A 14,418-nucleotide genomic window follows, 5' to 3' on the forward strand; every position below is an offset into this window, starting at 1 on the left:
AACCATGGTTAACAGAGGAAGAACAATGATTTAAAGCACCACCCTCCTTTTAAAGCTTCCAGTCTGTTATTCTTACTCAATCAGCATGACAGAGTGATCTCTAGTCTTGTCCTCGTCAACACTCTCACCTGTGTTAAAGAGAGAATCACTGACATGATGTCAGCTGGTCCTTCTGTGGCAGGGCTGAAATTCAGTGGAAATGTTGTTTTTGGGATTAAGTTCATTGTCATGGCAAAGAGGGACTTTGCAATTCATCTGATCACTCTTCTTGACATTCTCTAGTATATGCAAATTGCCATCATAAAAACTGAAGCAGCAGACTTTGTGAAAACCAATACTTGTGTCATTCTCAAAACTTTTGCCCATGGCTGTATATAAATATAACAAAGCCATATAGAATTGGGAACATATATATTAAAAGAAAATAGCCATATCTCATAAATTTGCATTTGCACTTTGGCCTCATAATTTCGTAGCTTCCTAAAAAAAAATACAACTCACAGTGAGACAGGTACAGGTGACAAAATTAATATCAACTATATCCCACGGATCACACTAATAGAATAAGAGGATCTACAATACATTGCACTTGAGCAATCTGTCAGAGTTTTAGGTTACTGACACATATTACACCTTTGTGTATAATAATTAGATAATTGCTTGTCAATATATTGACTAACCCCAATAAATCAGTGATGAAAATATAAGATGGAGTATATCATATATTATGCTAACTTTTATTTGCAGCCATCCTGTTTAATGTCCATCATCTCACAGATATTGCATTATTGTGTGTGGATTTTCTGGTGTCTAACAAGATGAGATTTCTGTGTATAACATTTCTCACACTCAGAACATGGAAATGGCTTCTCACCTGTGTAGCTGAGCTGATGTGTATTAAGTTTTGATTTATTGGAAAAACATTTCCCACATTCAGGACATGGAAACGGCTTTTCGCCTGTGTGAGTTCTCTGATGCGAATGAAGATCCCTTTTTTGTGCAAAACATTTTCCACACTTAGGGCATGGAAACGGCTTCTCACCCGTGTGAGTTCTCTGATGTCTACGAATATCATTTTTTCGTGCAAAACATTTCCCACACTCAGAGCATGGAAACGGCTTCTCACCCGTGTGAGTTCTCTGATGATTACAAAGATCTGTTTTCGATGTAAAACGTTTCTCACACTCGGAACATGGATAGGGTTTGTCTCCTGTGTGAGTTCGCTGATGTGCAACAAGAGCCGATTTATCTATAAAACAATTCCCACACTCAGAACATGGAAATGGCCTCTCACCTGTGTGAGTTCTCTGATGCAGAAGAAGATGTGCTTTCGTTGTAAAAAATTTCCCACACTCAGAACATGGAAACGGCTTCTCACCTGTATGAGTTCTCTGATGCAGAAGAAGCTGTGCTTTCATTGTAAAATATTTCCCACACTCAGAACATGGAAACGGCTTCTCACCTGTGTGAGTTCTCTGATGTGCAATAAGAAGTGATTTAGATGTAAAACATTTCCCACACTCAGAACATGCAAATGGCCGCTCACCAGTGTGAGTTCTCTCATGTCTAACTAAGCGTGATTTCTGTAGAAAACATTTATCACATTCAGAACAGGCAAATGTTTTGTGACTTGTACTACATGAAGCAATATCGGAGTCATCAGTAGAACATTCCTCATTATCAGAGGGATCAGGTGACACATCAGCACTGTGACATACGCCATGCATATTTAGAATAAGGGAGTTTTCTCCAGGAGAATTTCCTGTGATGCTGTCATCTTCTATTTTCAAATCTGAAAACAAAATGGGATATCCATCAGAGGTGCTACATGCTATCACATCCTTGTGGTGGAAATAAATGTATGGTACTAGATATCTGGTATTTACACGAGGGAGCAGTAAAAACGTATTACCATTATAACTGTGCAAACAGTAAACATGCAGCAAGTTCCAGCCATGAGTTTACAATGGAAGTTTTGCAGCTGACACATAAGTAGCAAACAAAACCCCCAAAATACAGAGAAGCAACCTCTATACAGATGTGTCCTTTATTACTGCTGCTACAGTCGCACCAAATAGCCCCTCTCAGTGCGCCAGTCTTTTTCACTCAAAATGTGACTCTTATTCCACACAATGCACACCCATTCACGTATAAGCCAAACAATCCAAAGTCTCCCGGGTACAACCTGGAATGGCAGCTCCTGGATGTGCACTCTTCGCTTAGATGTTAGGTATGCTCAGGTGTACCCGGGAGACTTTGGATTGTTTGGCTTATACGTGAATGGGTGTGCATTATACACAGCTACCTCTGGTACGCTGCTTTGATATTGGTGGAGGATTTTAAATGTTGGATATACGTTTTGTGCTAACTTTTATGTGATTAAAATCAATATATTACGCTATATTGCGATTTTCCTCTTTTTTTGCATGTCAACTACGAGGATCTCATTTGTCGGAATTACCCCACTCTGAAAATTGAAGGAGGACATTTTTCACTTCTCTAGTGATTTTGTGGACTTTAATTGGGATTATTTATATTTATTGTTTACTATATTCTAGAAGGCTGCGCCTTTTTTCCCATTTTTACTGTTTAAATCACAGGTGAGTGAATAGATGCTGTGCGCATACACTCCACACATACTCACACTGCAGGGAGAGCTTGGGGGCAATACCACCATCTCAGTGAGTGCTGAACACGCCGCCTGTAGTGATAAAAAGGGGGTATGTCTCAAGGACACGCCCACACACTCCCTTTTCTGATGACCACTCCCCTTTTTTGGGCACCTGCTGAAGTGCCCTTTATTGACAGATGTCCTGCCCCCTGCCTGCCCCAGCTTGAAGACTAGAAACAACATATTCATGCTTATATTTGTTACTTGTATCCTGCTCTGCAAAGACCTGGACCACCTGTTACTGTTTATGTATCTTAGATGGTATATGTTCATAATGTCAACATTCTAACGTCAACAAGAGAATATCAACATGGTCTGAATGCCGACATTGGCAGAATGTAAACAGTAGAATGTCGAAAGGCACGTTTTGTGCGATTTTAGATTCAGAGTTAGGCTGCGATTAGGGTTAGGTATAACATTAGGATCAGGAACGCTCACCACAGGTACGGAAATCCGCATGGTCGCCATGTTGCCTGTCAACATTCTAAATGTCGACAAATTTTTATCAAAACCGACAGAGACTTGTTACATTAATATTTATCACTTTATCTGTACACACCTATCCCTGTACCTCCAGCCACTGCTCCTCTACCCCTGTAATAAAGCCTATTGCACTACTAACCTCAATCTTGTATAAATTACACTAATATATGCGAGTATGACTGCAAAGCCCCCATGCAACATACTGAGGAATTACTACACAAGGGAGATAATGGGTATTCACATGTGATACTACACAGGGAGAGTAATGGGTAATGTCACACAGTCCTAACTTTGGGTCCTGGCAGCGCTGGGCTCTTCCGGGTGGCTCAGCCGGTGCCCAGGCTGTGACCAATAGGTCCCGCACGCCGAGTCGCCGTCCCGCCCACCCAGTGCTCACTGCTGAGCAGTGTGTTTGATAAGCTGGGGGGCAGGGAGCACCTTTCTCTGCCATGGACAGGTAGGGCCAAAATAAAATATTTTATTTTTTGTAGAGGCCATTGTGGTTGTGTTGTGAAAACAATGTGATTGTTTTCTTCTGTGGGGGCCAATGCATGCGTCATCCCGTTTTATCCCTCCATGGGTCCCAGTGTGTGTGTTTTTCTCTGTGGGGGACTGATGATGTGCCTTGGCAATTTTAAAATTGAAAAAATTAGCGTTATGGTAAGAACTTACCTTTGTTAACGCTCTTTCTTCGAGGTCCATAGGGTCCACAGGGAGTCCATGGGGTATAGCTATGGAACCAAATCCAGGCACCACGCAGTTAAAGCTTTCAGCAACCAGGATGCATTGGGTCCACTCTTCCTATAACCCTGCCCCCAAGCCAGAGGCACCTCAGTTTGTAAGTAGCCAAAGGAGGAAAAAGAGAGAGAAGGAAGACTGGAACACTCAAGAATCACACTTACAGAGAAGGAGACGGAAAACCGTTGACCAGTTACATAGCCCTTATGTAGCCAGGTGCGTCAGGGCGTGTGCCCTGTGGACCCTATGGACTTCGAAGAAAGAGTTAACAAAGGTAAGTTCTTACCATAACTCTCATTTTCTTCATCAGGGTCCATAGGCTCCACAGGGAGACCTTGGGGATGTCCCAAAGCAGTCCTTTTAAGGGTGGGGACGATCCTGCGCTAAGAGGAGAATCCGGCGCCCAAAGGAAGCATCCTGAGAGGCAAAGGTATCAAATGCATAGAACCTTAGAAAAGGTCTGTATGGAAGACCACGTGGCTGCCTTACAAAGCTGAACAGCCAAGGCGCCACAACGAGTCGCCCACGAGGTCCACGTAAATCCTGAGAACACGGACCACATCCAAAGACGCCTCACCTGCCGAGAGGTCCGGTGACTGAAAGGCCGGTACAATAATTTACTGATTGATGCGAAATTTAGAAACCACTTTAGGAAGAAATTCAGGGCGAAGCACATCCCTGTCCTGGTGAAATATCAGAAAGGGAGGATGACAAGAGAGCACCCCAATTCTGACACCCTTGGTCGAAGCAATTGCCAGGAGGAAAAGTCTTTGCGGTTAACCACTTGAGCTCAACCGAATGCAGTGGTTCAAATGGAGGACTCTGGAGGGCCCGAAGAACTACCGCCAAATCCCAAGGAGCCACTGGGGGGACAAAGGGAGGCTGAATCTGGAGAACACCCTGCATAAAGTGTGAATATCTGGGAGTGGAGCTATCCACACGGACAGTGCAGAGACATGTACTTTCAATGAGGCCAGTCTCAGGCCGAGGTCCAATCCCGCTTGCAAGAATGCCAGTATTCTGGAAATACGAAACACTTGAGGGTCATAATGCTTTGAGCGACACCAGTGGAAATATGTATGCCACACTCTGTGGTATATTCTAGCAGAAGCAGGTTTTCGTGCTCTTAACATCGTATTGATAGAGCCAGAGAATCCTTTAGACCTTAGGATGGATGTCAAAGACAGACAATCGAGGCCGGGTAGAGGCAAGGACATTGAGACAACAAGTCTGGACGTTGAGGCAAGAGGAACGGAGTGTCTATGGAGAGACTCCGCAGATCTGAGTATGAGGTCTGGGCCAAGCTGGAGCCACCATCAGAACCATGCATCAGTCTTGCTTGAACTTCCGAAGAACCCGGAGGAAGCAGTGATACTAGAGGAAACAGGTATGCAAACTGGAAGGTCCACCTCACTGACAGAGTGTCCACCAAGCTTGCTTCGGTATCTCTTGTTCTGGACCCGTACACTGGCAACTTGTGATTGTGACGGGAGGCCATGAGGTCCACCTCTGGAAGAGCCCATTTGTCCACTAGGAGTTGAAACACCTCTTGGTGAAGAGATCATTCCCCTGGATGCACGACGTGACGGCTTAGGAAGTCCGCTTCCCAATTGAGAACTCCGGGAAGAACACGGCCAGGAGGTGATACTCTCTGTGCCCATGTCAGATTGCAGGACACTTCTGCCATTGCTGCTCGACTTCGAGTGCCTCCTTGATGGTTGATGAAAGCCACTGTGGTGGCGTTGTCAGACTGAACTTGCACGGCTTTCACGTGAAGGCTGTGCTTGGCTAACTTGAGGGCCCTGTACACAGCCCGAAATTCCAATATTTTGATTGTAAGGATCGCTTCGATCGCAGTCCATCGGCCCTGAAAAGAGTGTGGACCGGTCACTGCGCCCCAGCCCCGGAGACTGGCATCAGTCGTTAGAAGTACCCAGTCCGGGATCCAAAAGGGGCGACGCTTGGTGAGATGAGATGTCAGGAGCCACCAAGACAGGGACAGAAGTACCTCCGGAAAGAGCACCATAGTCTGGGCCTTGATTTGATGGGACAATCCATTCCACTTGGATAGGATCAGCCCCTGTATGGGTCTTGAATGGAACTGAGCATATTCCACTATGTTGAATGTGGACACCATGGATCCCAGAACCTGCATCGCCGAGTATACTGACACTAGGCGACTGCGGAGGCACCTGCGTACTCGAAGTTGCAGCATGGAGATTTTCTCTGGAGTTAGAAAGATCCTTTATTGGTGTGAGTCCAGAAGGGCTGCCAGATGAACCATCCTCTGTGAGGGAATTAGGGAGGACTTCTTTCAATTGATCAGCCACCCGTGTGCCAAAGGAGAGGTATGCAGGAGGACTGGACCAAACGCTACCCCAGGAAATCTGCGATGCACCATAGAGAGAAAATGGCCGTCGGAGACCTTAGAGGGTGCATGGCCAAGGGAGGAAGCAGCACAGCAAAGCCAGATCTCAGAATAAAGGCGCGCTGAGCTGAGGGGAAGAGCAGCTGTAACAGGAAAGGCTGTCTCCCTTGACTGACTATTAACCCCTGGGATGCTGGTTTCCCGTGCCAAATAGAGTCCCTGGTGGTCTAGTGCAGGGTATGGGGGGGCCTGCGACCACCTCAGCGCCATCCGATCTGTCCCCTGAGACTGGAGGAAAAGACTGCTAAAAACGCGAGCCACCGCAAGCAGTGACTCGCCTTACCTGTCCCCGTGCGCCCGGCAGCAGTCTGGGAAATCCGCGGAGCCCGGCTAGCATGGACCCCCGGTGTCCCACCGAGATCCCCAGATCAATACTGGCGTCGCAGCGCCAGCAGGGTGATGGAGCGGCAGCGCAGACGTTCCATGGACAGTCCTGCTGCTGTGCGCTATGAAGATAGTTTTTTGCAGTATCAAATCATAAAAGAAAAGAAAATGAAATTGCTTTAGGGGCTACTAAGCAGCTCCTCTGGATTAACAGTGAACCGACTCCAGCCAGGCACCAACTCGAACTGAGGTGCCTCTGGCTCGGGGGCGCAGTTATAGGGGGAGTGGCCCAATGCATCCTGGGAGCTGAAAGCTTTAACTGCGTGGTGCCTGGATTTGGTTCCCAACCTATAACCCAAGGTCTCCTTGTGGAGCCTATGGACCCTGAAGAAGAAAGGCTGAAAATCACTACTTTACGGCAATTTCCCTTGTACTGTTAAGAGGATCACCAGAGTGTGGAGAGGCTGGTAGCATACAATAGACACGACGTAATCAGGTCTCTGGGCTGGTAACACACAGTGACATGATGGGAGGGGGAGAGCAGGAGTATAATAGGGGCTGATGGCTCCTGATGTATGAGATACACAGAGAGTGTGGGGAGGAGACTGGTCAGATCTCTGGGCTGGTAACACACAGTGACATGATGTGAGGGGGAGAGCAGGAGTATAATAGGGGCTAAAGGCCCCTGACTCCCACACTGGGAACATACCTCATTAATCGTACTGACAGAGGGTGTAGGATAAAAGATGGCTGTAGTGACAGAGGAGGGTGTAGGATAAGAGATTGCTGTAGTGACAGAGGAGGGTGTAGGATAAGAGATGGCTGTAGTGACAGGAGGGTGTAGGATAAGAGATTGCTGTAGTGACAGAGGAGGGTGTAGGATAAGAGATGGCTGTAGTGACAGAACAAGGAGAATATGTGACTGTTCTGTACTTAGTGATTATTACTCACCTGTGCTGATAGCTGTAGGGATTTCCTCCTCCTTACACTGCTGATCACACATCACAGACGTCTCTTCTTTTCCCTCTATATTTCCTTCTTTTATATTAGTCAGTTTTTCCCCCTAATTAACACACAAAACAATACGACACAATATTATCAATAATTCAGATTAAACAGAAATGACAAGTGTATTAGACATACACAGCTGCTCTACGTTTATACAGGGGAAAGTCACTTTGGTATATGAGGAGATCCTTATATCTATCTACTTGATGCTCCTATCTGTAATTGCTTGTATTAGTTAATGGAGCAAGAAGGGTCTATTTTACAAAATACAATGTCTATTCTATATGTAAACACTTACTACATATACTTGCTAGGGTACGTTAGCTCGCAAATTGGGACAAAGTTTGTTTTTTTCGGTTTCTGTTCACTAAAGCACACACGCATTATACAGTATATTCCATAGACAAAAAACCTTTCAGTCTCACATGGCCCATTAAGGCTTCTTAGACATGATCTGAAATTTCAATAAACATACTGAATTTCTGCCACTCAAACTAAGAAAAACAATGAAATTACGATCATTAAGGCTGATGCCTTAATGGACGTGTTCCTTGCCCAATACAGATATGGTTTGCCATCACACCCTGTGGTTAACTGCAGATTCAGCACTCTCAGAGTGAGATTGCGGTCACAAAATGGTGAAGCTGCTAATTCACAGAATTGTGTGATAGGGGGGTGGCTTAGTGCAGGCACTAAGATGTTTCTCCTAATGGGTGTGGTTTGGGAGTGCCGCAGGCGCCTAGCTGAAAGCGGTTGAGGGCCCAGGTGCCCAGCGGCTCATAGGATGCCGTACTCAAGATAGAAAAACTGCGTGCAAGTTCTAAAGGTGTACAAGTGATATTTAAGCATATATGGATGCTGGCAGTGGGAGCCTCAGTCATTGCAGATTTGCATGCGTGGATGTACACCAGGGGACGGCTTTGTAGTGGCTTTTGCATTAAGTCGCAGATGCAAGACCGGCACAAGATACAGACAGGGCCGCAGCCTCCTCATTTATTAAATGACTGAATGCCAGCATCCCGACAGCCGGATATAAACTACACCAGCCTGGCCTTTAACACAAAAGATCTGTCTGAAGACAGGCAAGATCCATTCACACGACTAACTTCATGCAACGCTGCACCAGTCCCATAATGTATAGTATGGTCACATGTGGGACCTACTGCCCATAAATACAGACACAAAGCAGAGAAAACAAATATAAACTTAGTCCAAGGTAATTTAATAATAATCACTGTGACACTCCCAGACTCCCTCACCTCCCCAGTCAGGTCCCCGTGTTAGTAATAGAGATAATAGTGATGTCACTGTGACACTCCCAGACTCCCTCACCTCCCCAGTCAGGTCCCTGTGATAATAATAGAGATAAGAGTGATATCAATGTGACACTCCCAGACTCCCTCACCTCCCCAGTCAGGTCCCTGTGTTAGTAATAGAGATAATAGTGATGTCACTGTGACACTCCCAGACTCCCTCACCTCCCCAGTCAGGTTCCTGTGTTAGTAATAGAGATAATAGTGATGCCACTGTGAGACTCCCAGACTCCCTCACCTCCCCAGTCAGGTTCCTGTGTTAGTAATAGAGATAATAGTGATGTCACTGTGAGACTCCCAGACTCCCTCACCTCCCCAGTCAGGTGCCTGTGTTAGTAATAGAGATAATAGTGATGTCACTGTGACACTCCCATACTCCCTCACCTCCCCAGTCAGGTCCCTGTGTTAGTAATAGAGATAATAGTGATGTCAGTGTGACACTCCCAGACTCCCTCACCTACCCAGTCAGGTCCCTGTGTTAGTAATAGAGATAATAGTGATGTAACTGTGACACTCCCAGACTCCCTCACCTTCCCAGTCAGGTCCCTGTGTTAGTAATAGAGATAATAGTGATGTCACTGTGACACTCCCAGACTAACTCACCTACCCAGTCAGGTCCCTGTGTTAGTAATAGAGATAATAGTGATGTCACTGTGACACTCCCAGACTCCCTCACCTCCCCAGTCAGGTCCCTGTGTTAGTAATAGAGATAATAGTGATGTCACTGTGACACTCCCAGACTAACTCACCTACCCAGTCAGGTCCCTGTGTTAGTAATAGAGATAATAGTGATGTCACTGTGACACTCCCAGACTCCCTCACCTCCCCAGTCAGGTCCCTGTGTTAGTAATAGAGATAATAGTGATGTCACTGTGACACTCCCAGACTCCCTCACCTCCCCAGTCAGGTCCCTGTGTTAGTAATAGAGATAATAGTGATGTCACTGTGACACTCCCAGACTCCCTCACCTCCCCAGTCAGGTCCCTGTGTTAGTAATAGAGATAATAGTGATGTCACTGTGACACTCCCAGACTCTGTCAATGTTCTATTCATTAGATGGATAATCACTAAAATGAACTTTAATAAACATAATTTCATTTCTGACCTTGTATATTCTTAACGCTTCCATGATGGCGTCTCTACAGGACTGTCTTCTCGTTATCGTCTTTGTGCAGCTTAGTCACTCTGCAATAGGTGACAATAACCACACATGTAAAACAAAGAATAAGGAGCCCAGTAACTGTGACTATGTGTTTGCCCAATTAAATTACATTGTTATTTTTAAAAACTGGATTTTTTTTTTCCAAATCTACATTAGCATAAAATAATTAGGTCTGTCTGATGGCAGCTCAGTGTAGCAGGTGTAGTTACGGTAGTGGGGTAACCCCATTCCTTGGCAGAAGCCCCCGTTATCTCCCGGAGTGTGCCGATTCGATAACACAGTACCCCACACTGATTATAATGCTCACAGCTAATGAGAGTAACAATATTAAATGCAGTAAGGAATGAGCACACTCCTAGAGATACAAAGCAATAATATACAGATAATGGCCAGACAATACCATCATTCACCCATCAAAGGACAAAGTTAGAACTTGTTATCATCTAGAAGTCACTGCATACAAAGTCTTTTTAGGATATTAATCTGCCGGCTGATTGGAAATACTGTCAGAGTGGATTTCTGTATTGGGATCAAATGTAATAGTTTAAAGACATCAGCAGCTTATTCAGAAACACAATCACATAACACACCCAGACGTTATACAGCACATGTACAGCAATCACATAACACACCCAGACGTTATACAGCACATGTACAGCACTCACATAACACACCCAGACATTATACAGCACATGTACAGCAATCACATAACACACCCAGACGTTATACAGCACATGTACAGCAATCACATAACACACCCAGACATTATACAGCACATGGACAGCAATCACATAACACACCCAGACGTTATACAGCACATGGACAGCAATCACATAACACACCCAGACGTTATACAGCACATGTACAGCACTCACATAACACACCCAGACGTTATACAGCACATGTACAGCAATCACATAACACACCCAGACGTTATACAGCACATGTAGAGCAATCACATAACACACCCAGACGTTATACAGCACATGTACAGCAATCACATAACACACCCAGACGTTATACAGCACATGTACAGCAATCACATAACACACCCAGACGTTATACAGCACATGTACAGCAATTACATAACACACCCAGACGTTATACAGCACATGGACAGCAATCACATAACACACCCAGACGTTATACAGCACATGTACAGCACTCACATAACACACCCAGACGTTATACAGCACATGTAGAGCAATCACATAACACACCCAGACGTTATACAGCACATGTAGAGCAATCACATAACACACCCAGACGTTATACAGCACATGTAGAGCAATCACATAACACACCCAGACGTTATACAGCACATGTAGAGCAATCACACAACACACCCAGACGTTATACAGCACATGTAGAGCAATCACACAACACACCCAGACGTTATACAGCACATGTAGAGCAATCACACAACACACCCAGACGTTATACAGCACATGTAGAGCAATCACACAACACACCCAGACGTTATACAGCACATGTACAGCAATCACATAACACACCCAGACGTTATACAGCACATGTACAGCAATCACATAACACACCCAGACGTTATACAGCACATGTACAGCAATCACATAACACACCCAGACGTTATACAGCACATGTACAGCAATCACATAACACACCCAGACGTTATACAGCACATGTACAGCAATCACATAACACACCCAGACGTTATACAGCACATGTACAGCAATCACATAACACACCCAGACATTATACAGCACATGTACAGCAATCACATAACACACCCAGACATTATACAGCACATGTACAGCAATCACATAACACACCCAGACGTTATACAGCACATGTACAGCAATCACATAACACACCCAGACGTTATACAGCACATGTACAGCAATCACATAACACACCCAGACGTTATACAGCACATGTACAGCAATCACATAACACACCCAGACGTTATACAGCACATGTACAGCAATCACATAACACACCCAGACGTTATACAGCACATGTACAGCAATCACATAACACACCCAGACGTTATACAGCACATGTACAGCAATCACATAACACACCCAGACGTTATACAGCACATGTACAGCAATCACATAACACACCCAGACGTTATACAGCACATGTACAGCAATCACATAACACACCCAGACGTTATACAGCACATGTACAGCAATCACATAACACACCCAGACGTTATACAGCACATGTACAGCAATCACATAACACACCCAGACGTTATACAGCACATGTACAGCAATCACATAACACACCCAGACGTTATACAGCACATGTACAGCAATCACATAACACACCCAGACATTATACAGCACATGTACAGCAATCACATAACACACCCAGACGTTATACAGCACATGTACAGCAATCACATAACACACCCAGACGTTATACAGCACATGTACAGCAATCACATAACACACCCAGACGTTATACAGCACATGTACAGCAATCACATAACACACCCAGACGTTATACAGCACATGTACAGCAATCACATAACACACCCAGACGTTATACAGCACATGTACAGCAATCACATAACACACCCAGACGTTATACAGCACATGTACAGCAATCACATAACACACCCAGACGTTATACAGCACATGTACAGCAATGACATAACACACCCAGACGTTATACAGCACATGTACAGCAATGACATAACACACCCAGACGTTATACAGCACATGTACAGCAATGACATAACACACCCAGACGTTATACAGCACATGTACAGCAATGACATAACACACCCAGACGTTATACAGCACATGTACAGCAATGACATAACACACCCAGACGTTATACAGCACATGTACAGCAATGACATAACACACCCAGACGTTATACAGCACATGTACAGCAATGACATAACACACCCAGACGTTATACAGCACATGTACAGCAATGACATAACACACCCAGACGTTATACAGCACATGTACAGCAATGACATAACACACCCAGACGTTATACAGCACATGTACAGCAATGACATAACACACCCAGACGTTATACAGCACATGTACAGCAATGACATAACACACCCAGACGTTATACAGCACATGTACAGCAATGACATAACACACCCAGACGTTATACAGCACATGTACAGCAATGACATAACACACCCAGACGTTATACAGCACATGTACAGCAATGACATAACACACCCAGACGTTATACAGCACATGTACAGCAATGACATAACACACCCAGACGTTATACAGCACATGTACAGCAATGACATAACACACCCAGACGTTATACAGCACATGTACAGCAATGACATAACACACCCAGACGTTATACAGCACATGTAGAGCAATCACATAACACACCCAGACGTTATACAGCACATGTAGAGCAATCACATAACACACCCAGACGTTATACAGCACATGTACAGCAATCACATAACACACCCAGACGTTATACAGCACATGTACAGCAATCACATAACACACCCAGACATTATACAGCACATGTACAGCAATCACATAACACACCCAGACATTATACAGCACATGTACAGCAATCACATAACACACCCAGACGTTATACAGCACATGTACAGCAATCACATAACACACCCAGACGTTATACAGCACATGTACAGCAATCACATAACACACCCAGACGTTATACAGCACATGTACAGCAATCACATAACACACCCAGACGTTATACAGCACATGTACAGCAATCACATAACACACCCAGACGTTATACAGCACATGTACAGCAATCACATAACACACCCAGACGTTATACAGCACATGTACAGCAATCACATAACACACCCAGACGTTATACAGCACATGTACAGCAATCACATAACACACCCAGACGTTATACAGCACATGTACAGCAATCACATAACACACCCAGACGTTATACAGCACATGGACAGCAATCACATAACACACCCAGACGTTATACAGCAATGACATAACACACCCAGACGTTATACAGCACATGTACAGCAATGACATAACACACCCAGACATTATACAGCACATGTAGAGCAATGACATAACACACCCAGACATTATACAGCACATGTACAGCAATCACATAACACACCCAGACATTATACAGCACATGTACAGCAATCACATAACACACCCAGACATTATACAGCACATGTACAGCAATCACATAACACACCCAGACATTATACAGCACATGTACAGCAATCACATAACACACCCAGACGTTATACAGCACATGTACAGCAATCACATAACACACCCAGACGTTATACAGC

General features: G+C 44.7%; 1 pseudogene across 1 annotated transcript in view; it reads right to left on the reverse strand.

Annotated features, from left to right (window-relative positions):
- Positions 1–737: 737 nt before the first annotated feature.
- LOC148507968 (uncharacterized) overlaps positions 738–14,418 on the reverse strand; it is an 85,332-nt pseudogene continuing 71,651 nt past the window's right edge. Inside the window, exons 5-7 of the transcript XR_015869621.1 lie at positions 10,071–10,146; positions 7,596–7,707; positions 738–1,792 (exon numbers count right to left, since the gene is read on the reverse strand). The product of XR_015869621.1 is annotated as an uncharacterized LOC148507968 (transcript). The remainder of the gene's footprint in view (positions 1,793–7,595; positions 7,708–10,070; positions 10,147–14,418) is intronic.

The sequence above is a fragment of the Taudactylus pleione genome, unplaced genomic scaffold (assembly GCF_031769625.1).
Source record: "Taudactylus pleione unplaced genomic scaffold, aTauple2 ptg000377l, whole genome shotgun sequence".
NCBI classification, from domain to species: Eukaryota; Metazoa; Chordata; class Amphibia; order Anura; family Myobatrachidae; genus Taudactylus; species Taudactylus pleione.